We start from the raw sequence: 12,751 nt of genomic DNA on the forward strand, positions 1-12,751 counted from the left end.
GAGTATAGGCTTTTGTACTAGGATCTGATGATATTTTGAATATCCTCATTTCTGGTGTTTTTTCCTCCCTTGTCATTTCTGATTTTGTTAATTTGCATACTGGTTCTGGGCCCTTAAGTTAGTTTGGCTAGGGGTTTATCTTTGTTGATTCTCTCAAAGAATCAGGTTTTGGTTTTGTTGATTCTTTGTATTTTTCTCTGTGTTTCTATTTGGTTGATTTCAGTCCTGAGTTTGTCTTTTTCCTGCCTTATACTCCTCTTGGGTGAGTTTGATTCTTTTTGTTCTAGAGCTCTCAGGTATGCTAGTTAAGTTGCTAGTCTAAGTTCTCTACACTTTTTTTTTTTTTTTTACTGATGCACTTAGTTCTATGATTTTTCCTTTAAGCACTGTTTTCATTGTGTCCCATAAGTTTTGGAATGATGTGTCAAAGTTTTCATCAAATTCCAGGAAGTCTTTTATTTCTTTCTTTATTTTATCCCTGACAAAGTTACCATTGAGTAGATACTTGTTCAGTTTTCAACTACATGTAAGTTTTCTGTTGTTTTTGCTGTTATTGAAGACCAGCCTTAGGCCATGGTAGTCTGAAAGGATGCATGGGATTATTTTAATCTTCTTCTATCAGTTGAGACCTGTTTTGTGTCCAATTATGTGGTCAATTTTGGAAAAGCTACCATGAGGTGCTGAGAAGAAGGTATTTTCTTTTGTTTTAGGATGAAATGTTCCATACATATTTGTTAAATCCATTTGGTTCATAACTTTGTTAGTTTGTATATGTCTCTATTTAGTTTCTGTTTCCATGATCCATCCATTGATGAGAGTGGGGTGTTGAAATTTCCCACTATTATTGTGTGAGGTGCAATGTATCTTTTGAGCTTTAGTAATGTTTCTTTTATGAATAAAGGTGCTATTGCATTTGCAGCATAGATATTCAAAATTGAGAATTCATCTTGGTAGATTTTTCCTTTGATAAATATGAAGTGCCCATCCTTATTTTTTTGAGAACTTTTGGTTGAAAGTTGATTTTATTTGATACTATAATGGCTACTCCAGCTTGTTTCTTGGGACCATTTGCTTGGAATACTGTTTTTCCAAACTTTTACTCTGAGGTAGTGTCTGTCTTTGTTACTTAGGTGTGTTTCCTGTATGCCGCAAAATGCTGGGTCCTCTTTATGTATCCAGTCTGTTAGTCTCTGTCTTTTTATTGAGGAATTGAGTCCATTGATGTTAAGAGATATTAAGGAATAGTGATTGTTGTTTCCTGTTATTTTTGTTATTAGAGGTGGAATTATGTTTGTGTTTCTCTTCTTTTGGTTTTGTTGCAAGGAGATTATTTTCTTGTTTTTTTCTAGGGTGTAGTTTCCCTCCTTGTTTGGAGTTCTCCATCTATTATCATTTTAAAGACTGAATTTGTGGAAAGATATTGTATAAATTTGGTTTTGTTATAGAATATCTTGGTTTCTCCATCTATGTTAATTGAGAGTTTTGCTGGATATAGTAGCCTGGGCTGGCAGTTGTGTTCTCTTAGGGTCTGTATGACATCTGCCCAGGATCTTCTAGCTTTCATAGTCTCTGGTGAGAAGTCTGGTGTAATTCTGATAGGTCTGCCTTTATATGTCATTTGACCTTTCCCCGTTACTACTTTTAATATTCTTTCTTTGTTTTGTGTATTTGTTTTTTGACTATTATAGGATGGAAGGAATTTCTTTTCTGGTCCAACCTATTTGGAGTTCTGTAGGCTTCTTGTATGTTTATGGGCATCTCTTTTTTTTAGGTTAGGGAAGTTTTCTTCTGTAATTTTGTTGAAGATATTAACTGGCCTTTAATTTGGGAGTCTTTGCTCTCTTCTATACTTACTATCCTTAGGATTGATCTTCTCATTGTGTCCTGGATATCCTGGATGTTTCAGGTTAGGAGCTTTTTGCAATTTGCATTTACTTTGATGATTGTGTCAATGTTTTCTATGGTGTCTTCAGTCCCTGAGATTCTCTTTTCTATCTCTTATATTCTGTTGATGATGTTTGCATCTATGACTCCTGATCTCTTTCCTAGGTTTTCTATCCCCAGTGTGGTCACCCTTTTGATTCTTTATTCTATTTCGTTTTTATATCCTGGATGGTTTTGTTCAATTCCTTCACCTGTTTGGTTATGTTTTCCTGTAACTCCTTAAGGGATTTTTGTGTTTCCTCTTTAAAGGCTTCTACTTGTTTACCTGTGTTGTCCTGTATTTCTTTCTTTTTTTTTCTGCTTCCTATTTCTTTTCTTTTCTTTTTTATTAACTTGAGTATTTCTTATATACATTGCAAGTGTTATTCCCTTTCCCGGTTTCCGGGCAAACATCCCCCTCCCCCCTCCCCTTCCTTATGGGTGTCCCCCTCCCAACCCTCCCCCCATTGCCGCCCTCCCCCCATAGTCTAGTTCACTGGGGGTTCAGTCTTAGCAGGACCCAGGGCTTCCCCTTCCACTGGTGCTCTTACTAGGATATTCATTGCTACCTATGGGGTCAGAGTCCAGGGTCAGTCCATGTATAGTATTTAGGTAGTGGCTTAGTCCCTGGAAGCTCTGGTTGCTTGGCATTGTTGTACTTTTGGGGTCTCGAGCCCCTTCAAGCTCTTCCAGTTCTTTCTCTGATTCCTTCAACGGGGGACCTATTCTCAGTTCAGTGGTTTGCTGCTGGCATTCGCCTCTGTATTTGCAGTATTCTGGCAGTGTCTCTCAGGAGCGATCTACATCCGGCTCCTGTCGGTCTGCACTTCTTTGCTTCATCCATCTTGTCCAATTGGGTGGCTGTATATGTATGGGCCATCTGTGGGGCAGGCTCTGAATGGGTGTTCCTTCAGTCTCTGTTTTAATCTTTGCCTCTCCCTTCCCTGCCAAGGGTATTCTTTTTCCTCATTTAAAGAAGGAGTGAAGCATTCACATTTTGATCATCCGTCTTGAGTTTCGTTTGTTCTAGGGATCTAGGGTAATTCAAGCATTTGGGCTAATAGCCACTTATCAATGAGTGCATACCATGTATGTCTTTCTGTGATTGGGTTAGCTCACTCAGGATGATATTTTCCAGTTCCAACCATTTGCCTACGAATTTCATAAAGTCGTTGTTTTTGATAGCTGAGTAATATTCCATTGTGTAGATGTACCACATTTTCTGTATCCATTCCTCTGTTGAAGGGCATCTGGGTTCTTTCCATTTTCTGGCTATTATAAATAAGGCTGCGATGAACATAGTGGAGCACGTGTCTCTTTTATATGTTGAGGCATCTTTTGGGTATATGCCCAAGAGAGGTATAGCTGGATCCTCAGGCAGTTCAATGTCCAATTTTCTGAGGAACCTCTAGACTGATTTCCAGAATGGTTTTACCAGTCTGCAATCCCACCAACAATGGAGGAGTGTTCCTCTCTCTCCACATCCTCGCCAGCATCTGCTGTCACCTGAGTTTTTGATCTTAGCCATTCTCACTGGTGTGAGGTGAAATCTCAGGGTTGTTTTGATTTGCATTTCCCTTATGACTAAAGATGTTGAACATTTCTTTAGGTGTTTCTCAGCCATTCGGCATTCCTCAGCTGTGAATTCTTTGTTTAGCTCTGAACCCCATTTTTTAATAGGGTTATTTGTTTCCCTGCGGTCTAACTTCTTGAGTTCTTTGTATATTTTGGATATAAGGCCTCTATCTGTTGTAGGATTGGTAAAGATCTTTTCCCAATCTGTTGGTTGCCGTTTTGTCCTAACCACAGTGTCCTTTGCCTTACAGAAGCTTTGCAGTTTTATGAGATCCCATTTGTCGATTCTTGATCTTAGAGCACAAGCCATTGGTGTTTTCTTCAGGAATTTTTTTCCAGTGCCCATGTGTTCCAGATGCTTCCCTAGTTTTTCTTCTATTAGTTTGAGTGTGTCTGGTTTGATGTGGAGGTCCTTGATCCACTTGGACTTAAGCTTTGTACAGGGTGATAAGCATGGATCGATCTGCATTCTTCTATATGTTGCCGTCCAGTTGAACCAGCACCATTTGTTGAAAATGCTATCTTTTTTCCATTGGATGGTTTTGGCTCCTTTGTCAAAAATCAAGTGACCATAGGTGTGTGGGTTCATTTCTGGGTCTTCAATTCTATTCCATTGGTCTATCTGTCTGTCTCTGTACCAATACCATTCAGTTTTTATCACTATTGCTCTGTAATACTGCTTGAGTTCAGGGATAGTGATTCCCCCTGAAGTCCTTTTATTGTTGAGGATAGCTTTAGCTATCCTGGGTTTTTTGTTATTCCAGATGAATTTGCAAATTGTTCTGTCTAACTCTTTGAAGAATTGGATTGGTATTTTGATGGGGATTGCATTGAATCTGTAGATTGCTTTTGGTAAAATGGCCATTTTTACTATATTAATCCTGCCAATCCATGAGCATGGGAGATCTTTCCATCTTCTGAGGTCTTCTTCAATTTCTTTCCTCAGTGTCTTGAAGTTCTTATTGTACAGATCTTTTACTTGCTTGGTTAAAGTCACACCGAGGTACTTTATATTATTTGGGTCTATTATGAAGGGTGTCGTTTCCCTAATTTCTTTCTCGGCTTGTTTCTCTTTTGTATAGAGGAAGGCAACTGATTTATTTGAGTTAATTTTATACCCAGCCACTTTGCTGAAGTTGTTTATCAGCTTTAGTAGTTCTCTGGTGGAACTTTTGGGATCACTTAAATATACTATCATGTCATCTGCAAATAGTGATATGTTGACCTCTTCTTTTCCGATCTGTATCCCCTTGATCTTCTTTTGTTGTCTGATTGCTCTGGCTAGAACTTCAAGAACTATATTGAATAAGTAGGGAGAGAGTGGGCAGCCTTGTCTTGTCCCTGATTTTAGTGGGATTGCTTCAAGTTTCTCTCCATTTAGTTTAATGTTAGCAACTGGTTTGCTGTATATGGCTTTTACTATGTTTAGGCATGGGCCTTGAATTCCTATTCTTTCCAGGACTTTTATCATGAAGGGGTGTTGAATTTTGTCAAATGCTTTCTCAGCATCTAATGAAATGATCATGTGGTTCTGTTCTTTCAGTTTGTTTATATAATGGATCACGTTGATGGTTTTCCGTATATTAAACCATACCTGCATGCCTGGGATGAAGCCTACTTGATCATGGTGGATGATTGTTTTGATGTGCTCTTGGATTCGGTTTGCCAGAATTTTATTGAGTATTTTTGCATCGATATTCATAAGGGAAATTGGTCTAAAGTTCTCTTTCTTTGTTGTGTCTTTGTGTGGTTTAGGTATAAGAGTAATTGTGGCTTCGTAGAAGGAATTCGGTAGGGCTCCATCTGTTTCAATTTTGTGGAATAGTTTGGATAATATTGGTATGAGGTCTTCTATGAAGGTTTGATAGAATTCTGCACTAAACCCGTCTGGACCTGGGCTCTTTTTGGTTGGGAGACCTTTAATGACCGCTTCTATTTCCTTAGGAGTCATGGGGTTGTTTAACTGGTTTATCTGTTCCTGATTTAACCTCGATACCTGGTATCTTTCTAGGAAATTGTCCATTTCCTGAAGATTTTCAAGTTTTGTTGAATATAGGTTTTTATAGTAAGATCTGATGATTTTTTGAATTTCCTCTGAATCTGTAGTTATGTCTCCCTTTTCATTTCTGATTTTGTTAATTTGGACGCACTCTCTGTGTCCTCTCGTTAGTCTGGCTAAGGGTTTATCTATCTTGTTGATTTTCTCAAAGAACCAACTTTTGGTTCTGTTGATTCTTTCTATGGTCCTTTTTGTTTCTACTTGGTTGATTTCAGCTCTGAGTTTGATTATTTCCTGCCTCTACTCCTCCTGGGTGTATTTGCTTCTTTTTGTTCTAGAGCTTTTAGGTGTGCTGTCAAGCTGCTGACATATGCTCTTTCCTGTTTCTTTCTGCAGGCACTCAGCGCTATGAGGTTTCCTCTTAGCAGAGCTTTCATTGTGTCCCATAAGTTTGGGTATGTTGTATCTTTATTTTCATTAAATTCTAAAAAGTTTTTAATTTCTTTCTTTATTTCTTCCTTGACCAGGTTATCATTGAGTAGAGCATTGTTCAATTTCCACGTATATGTGGGCATTCTTCCCTTATTGTTATTGAAGACCAGTTTTAGGCTGTGGTGGTCCGATAGCACGCATGGGATTATTTCTATCTTTCTGTACCTGTTGAGGCCCGTTTTTTGACCAATTATATGGTCAATTTTGGAGAAAGTACCATGAGGAGCTGAGAAGAAGGTATATCCTTTTGCTTTAGGATAGAATGTTCTATAAATATCCGTTAAGTCCATTTGGCTCATGACTTCTCTTAGTCTGTCGACATCACTGTTTAATTTCTGTTTCCATGATCTGTCCATTGATGAGAGTGGTGTGTTGAAATCTCCCACTATTATTGTGTGAGGTGCAATGTGTGTTTTGAGCTTTAGTAAGGTTTCTTTTACGTATGTAGGTGCCCTTGTATTTGGGGCATAGATATTTAGGATTGAGAGTTCATCTTGGTGGATTTTTCCTTTGATGAATATGAAGTGTCCTTCCTTATCTTTTTTGATGACTTTTAGTTGGAAATTGATTTTATTTGATATTAGAATGGCTACTCCAGCTTGCTTCTTCTGACCATTTGCTTGGAAAGTTGTTTTCCAGCCTTTCACTCTGAGGTAGTGTCTGTCTTTGTCTCTGAGGTGTGTTTCCTGTAGGCAGCAGAATGCAGGGTCCTCGTTGCCTATCCAGTTTGTTAATCTATGTCTTTTTATTGGGGAATTGAGGCCATTGATATTGAGAGATATTAAGGAATAGTGATTATTGCTTCCCGTTATATTCATATTTGGATGTGAGGTTATGTTTGTGTGCTTTCATTCTCTTTGTTTTGTTGCCAAGACGATTAGTTTCTTGCTTCTTCTAGGGTATAGCTTGCCTCCTTATGTTGGGCTTTACCATTTATTATCCTTTGTAGTGCTGGATTTGTGGAAAGATATTGTGTAAATTTGGTTTTGTCATGGAATATCTTGGTTTCTCCATCAATGTTAATTGAGAGTTTTGCTGGATACAGTAACCTGGGCTGGCATTTGTGTTCTCTTAGGGTCTGTATAACATCAGTTCAGGATCTTCTGGCCTTCATAGTTTCTGGCGAGAAGTCTGGTGTGATTCTGATAGGTCTCCCTTTATATGTTACTTGACCTTTTTCCCTTACTGCTTTTAATATTCTTTCTTTATTTTGTGCGTTTGGTGTTTTGACAATTATGTGACGGGAGGTGTTTCTTTTCTGGTCCAATCTATTTGGAGTTCTGTAGGCTTCTTGTATGTCTATGGGTATCTCTTTTTTTAGGTTAGGGAAGTTTTCTTCTATGATTTTGTTGAAGATATTTACTGGTCCTTTGAGCTGGGAGTCTTCACTCTCTTCTATACCAATTATCCTTAGGTTTGATCTTCTCATTGAGTCCTGGATTTCCTGTATGTTTTGGACCAGTAGCTTTTTCCGCTTTACATTATCTTTGACAGTTGAGTCAATGATTTCTATGGAATCTTCTGCTCCTGAGATTCTCTCTTCCATTTCTTGTATTCTGTTGGTGAAGCTTGTATCTACAGCTCCTTGTCTCTTCTTTTGGTTTTCTATATCCAGGGTTGTTTCCATGTGTTCTTTCTTGATTGCTTCTATTTCCATTTTTAATTCCTTCAACTGTTTGATTGTGTTTTCCTGGAATTCTTTCAGGGATTTTTGTGTCTCCTCTCTATGGGCTTCTACTTGTTTATTTATGTTTTCCTGGAATTCTTTCAGGGATTTTTGTGATACTTTCAGGCATTTTTGCGATTCCTCTCTGTAGGCTTCTACTTGTTCTCTAAGGGAGTTCTTCATGTCTTTCTTGAAGTCCTCCAGCATCGTGATCAAATATGATTTTGAAACTAGATCTTGCTTTTCTGGTGTGTTTGGATATTCCGTGTTTGCTTTGGTGGGAGAATTGGGCTCCGATGATGCCATGTAGTCTTGGTTTCTGTTGCTTGTGTTCCTGCGCTTTCCTCTCGCCATCAGATTATCTCTAGTGTTACTTTGTTCTGCTATTTCTGACAGTGGCTAGACTGTCCTATAAGCCTGTGTGTCAGGAGTGCTGTAGACCTGTTTTCCTCACTTTCAGTCAGTTATGGGGACAGAGTGTTCTGCTTTCTGGCGTGTAGTTTTTCCTCTCTACAGGTCTTCAGCTGTTCCTGTGGGCCTGTGTCTTGAGTTCACCAGGCAGCTTTCTTGGAGCAGAAAATTTGGTCTTACCTGTGGTCCTGAGGCTCAGGTTCGCTTGTGGGGTGCTGCCTAGGGGCTCTCTGCAGCGGCAGCAACCAGGAAGACCTGTGCCGCCGTTTCCGGGAGGTTCAGTGCACCAGGGTTCCAGATGGTCTTTGGCTTTTTCCTCTGGCGTCCAAGATGTGTGTGCAGAGAGCAGTCTCTTCTGATTTCCCAGGCTTGTCTGCCTCTCTGAAGGTTCAGCTCTCCCTCCCACGGGATTTGGGTGCAGAGAACTGTTTATCCAGTCTGTTTCCTTCTGGTTCTGGTGGTGTCTCAGGCACAGGGGTCCTGCCGCTCCTGGGCCCTCCCCCACGGGAGCCCAGAGGCCTTATACAGTTTCCTCTTGGGCCAGGGATGTGGGCAGGGGTGAGCAGTGTTGGTGGTCTCTTCTGCTCTGCAGCCTCAGGAGTGCCCACCTGACCAGGCGGTTGGGTCTCTCTCTCACAGGGTCTGGGGGCAGAGAGCTCTGTCCTGTATTTCTTTTTTTTTTTTTTTTTTTGAATTTTTTTTTTATTAACTTGAGTATTTCTTATATACATTTCGAGTGTTATTCCCTTTCCCGGTTTCCGGGCAAACATCCCCCTCCCCCCTCCCCTTCCTTATGGGTGTTCCCCTCCCAACCCTCCCCCCATTGCCGCCCTCCCCCCATAGACTAGTTCACTGGGGGTTCAGTCTTAGCAGGACCCAGGGCTTCCCCTTCCACTGGTGCTCTTACTAGGATATTCATTGCTACCTATGGGGTCAGAGTCCAGGGTCAGTCCATGTATAGTCTTTAGGTAGTGGCTTAGTCCCTGGAAGCTCTGGTTGCTTGGCATTGTTGTACTTTTGGGGTCTCGAGCCCCTTCAAGCTCTTCCAGTTCTTTCTCTGATTCCTTCAATAGGGCACCTATTCTCAGTTCAGTGGATTGCTGCTGGCATTCACCTCTGTATTTGCTGTATTCTGGCTGTGTCTCTCAGGAGAGATCTACATCCGGCTCCTGTCGGTCTGCACTTCTTTGCTTCATCCATCTTCTCTAATTGGGTGGCTGTATATGTATGGGCCACATGTGGGGCAGGCTCTAAATGGGTGTTCCTTAAGTCTCTGTTTTAATCTTTGCCTCTCCCTTCCCTGCCAAGGGTATTCTTTTTCCTCATTTAAAGAAGGAGTGAAGCATTCACATTTTGATCATCAGTCTTGAGTTTCGTTTGTTCTAGGGATCTAGGGTAATTCAAGCATTTGGGCTAATAGCCACTTATCAATGAGTGCATACCATGTATGTCTTTCTGTGATTGGGTTAGCTCACTCAGGATGATATTTTCCAGTTCCAACCATTTGCCTATGAATTTCATAAAGTCGTTGTTTTTGATAGCTGAGTAATATTCCATTGTGTAGATGTACCACATTTTCTGTATCCATTCCTCTGTTGAAGGGCATCTGGGTTCTTTCCATTTTCTGGCTATTATAAATAAGGCTGCGATGAACATAGTGGAGCACGTGTCTCTTTTATATGTTGAGGCATCTTTTGGGTATATGCCCAAGAGAGGTATAGCTGGATCCTCAGGCAGTTCAATGTCCAATTTTCTGAGGAACCTCCAGACTGATTTCCAGAATGGTTTTACCAGTCTGCAATCCCACCAACAATGGAGGAGTGTTCCTCTCTCTCCACATCCTCGCCAGCATCTGCTGTCACCTGAGTTTTTGATCTTAGCCAATCGCACTGGTGTGAGGTGAAATCTCAGGGTTGTTTTGATTTGCATTTCCCTTATGACTAAAGATGTTGAACATTTCTTTAGGTGTTTCTCAGCCATTCGGCATTCCTCAGCTGTGAATTCTTTGTTTAGCTCTGAACCCCATTTTTTAATAGGGTTATTTGTTTCCCTGCGGTCTAACTTCTTGAGTTCTTTGTATATTTTGGATATAAGACCTCTATCTGTTGTAGGATTGGTAAAGATCTTTTCCCAATCTGTTGGTTGCCGTTTTGTCCTAACCACAGTGTCCTTTGCCTTACAGAAGCTTTGCAGTTTTATGAGATCCCATTTGTCGATTCTTGATCTTAGAGCACAAGCCATTGGTGTTTTCTTCAGGAATTTTTTTCCAGTGCCCATGTGTTCCAGATGCTTCCCTAGTTTTTCTTCTATTAGTTTGAGTGTGTCTGGTTTGATGTGGAGGTCCTTGATCCACTTGGACTTAAGCTTTGTACAGGGTGATAAGCATGGATCGATCTGCATTCTTCTACATGTTGCCCTCCAGTTGAACCAGCACCATTTGCTGAAAATGCTATCTTTTTTCCATTGGATGGTTTTGGCTCCTTTGTCAAAAATCAAGTGACCATAGGTGTGTGGGTTCATTTCTGGGTCTTCAATTCTATTCCATTGGTCTATCTGTCTGTCTCTGTACCAATACCATGCAGTTTTTATCACTATTGCTCTGTAATACTGCTTGAGTTCAGGGATAGTGATTCCCCCTGAAGTCCTTTTATTGTTGAGGATAGCTTTAGCTATCCTGGGTTTTTTGTTATTCCAGATGAATTTGCAAATTGTTCTGTCTAACTCTTTGAAGAATTGGATTGGTATTTTGATGGGGATTGCATTGAATCTGTAGATTGCTTTTGGTAAAATGGCCATTTTTACTATATTAATCCTGCCAATCCATGAGCATGGGAGATCTTTCCATCTTCTGAGGTCTTCTTCAATTTCTTTCCTCAGTGTCTTGAAGTTCTTATTGTACAGATCTTTTACTTGCTTGGTTAAAGTCACACCGAGGTACTTTATATTATTTGGGTCTATTATGAAGGGTGTCGTTTCCCTAATTTCTTTCTCGGCTTGTTTCTCTTTTGTATAGAGGAAGGCAACTGATTTATTTGAGTTAATTTTATACCCAGCCACTTTGCTGAAGTTGTTTATCAGCTTTAGTAGTTCTCTGGTGGAACTTTTGGGATCACTTAAATATACTATCATGTCATCTGCAAATAGTGATATGTTGACCTCTTCTTTTCCGATCTGTATCCCTTTGATCTCCTTTTGTTGTCTGATTGCTCTGGCTAGAACTTCAAGAACTATATTGAATCAGTAGGGAGAGAGTGGGCAGCCTTGTCTAGTCCCTGATTTTAGTGGGATTGCTTCAAGTTTCTTTCCATTTAGTTTAATGTTAGCAACTGGTTTGCTGTATATGGCTTTTACTATGTTTAGGTATGGGCCTTGAATTCCTATTCTTTCCAGGACTTTTATCATGAAGGGGTGTTGAATTTTGTCAAATGCTTTCTCAGCATCTAATGAAATGATCATGTGGTTCTGTTCTTTCAGTTTGTTTATATAATGGATCACGTTGATGGTTTTCTGTATATTAAACCATCCCCGCATGCCTGGGATGAAGCCTACTTGATCATGGTGGATGATTGTTTTGATGTGCTCTTGAATTCGGTTTGCCAGAATTTTATTGAGTATTTTTGCGTCGATATTCATAAGGGAAATTGGTCTGAAGTTCTCTTTCTTTGTTGTGTCTTTGTGTGGTTTAGGTATAAGAGTAATTGTGGCTTCGTAGAAGGAATTCGGTAGGGCTCCATCTGTTTCAATTTTGTGGAATAGTTTGGATAATATTGGTATGAGGTCTTCTATGAAGGTTTGATAGAATTCTGCACTAAACCCGTCTGGACCTGGGCTCTTTTTGGTTGGGAGACCTTTAATGACCGCTTCTATTTCCTTAGGAGTTATGGGGTTGTTTAACTGGTTTATCTGTTCCTGATTTAACTTCGATACCTGGTATCTGTCTAGGAAATTGTCCATTTCCTGAAGATTTTCAAATTTTGTTGAATATAGGTTTTTATAGTAAGATCTGATGATTTTTTGAATTTCCTCCGAATCTGTAGTTATGTCTCCCTTTTCATTTCTGATTTTGTTAATTTGGACGCACTCTCTGTGTCCTCTCGTTAGTCTGGCTAAGGGTTTATCTATCTTGTTGATTTTCTCAAAGAACCAACTTTTGGTTCTGTTGATTCTTTCTATGGTCCTTTTTGTTTCTACTTGGTTGATTTCAGCTCTGAGTTTGATTATTTCCTGCCTTCTACTCCTCCTGGGTGTATTTGCTTCTTTTTGTTCTAGAGCTTTTAGGTGTGCTGTCAAGCTGCTGACATATGCTCTTTCCTGTTTCTTTCTGCAGGCACTCAGCGCTATGAGGTTTCCTCTTAGCACAGCTTTCATTGTCCCATAAGTTTGGGTATGTTGTATCTTCATTTTCATTAAATTCTAAAAAGTTTTTAATTTCTTTCTTTATTTCTTCCTTGACCAGGTTATCATTGAGTAGAGCATTGTTCAATTTCCACGTATATGTGGGCATTCTTCCCTTATTGTTATTGAAGACCAGTTTTAGGCCGTGGTGGTCCGATAGCATGCATGGGATTATTTCTATCTTTCTGTACCTGTTGAGGCCCGTTTTTTGACCAATTATATGGTCAATTTTGGAGAAAGTACCATGAGGAGCTGAGAAGAAGGTATATCCTTTTGCTTTAGGATAGAAT

The sequence above is a fragment of the Rattus norvegicus genome, chromosome 14, assembly GCF_036323735.1.
Source record: "Rattus norvegicus strain BN/NHsdMcwi chromosome 14, GRCr8, whole genome shotgun sequence".
Classification (NCBI taxonomy): domain Eukaryota; kingdom Metazoa; phylum Chordata; class Mammalia; order Rodentia; family Muridae; genus Rattus; species Rattus norvegicus.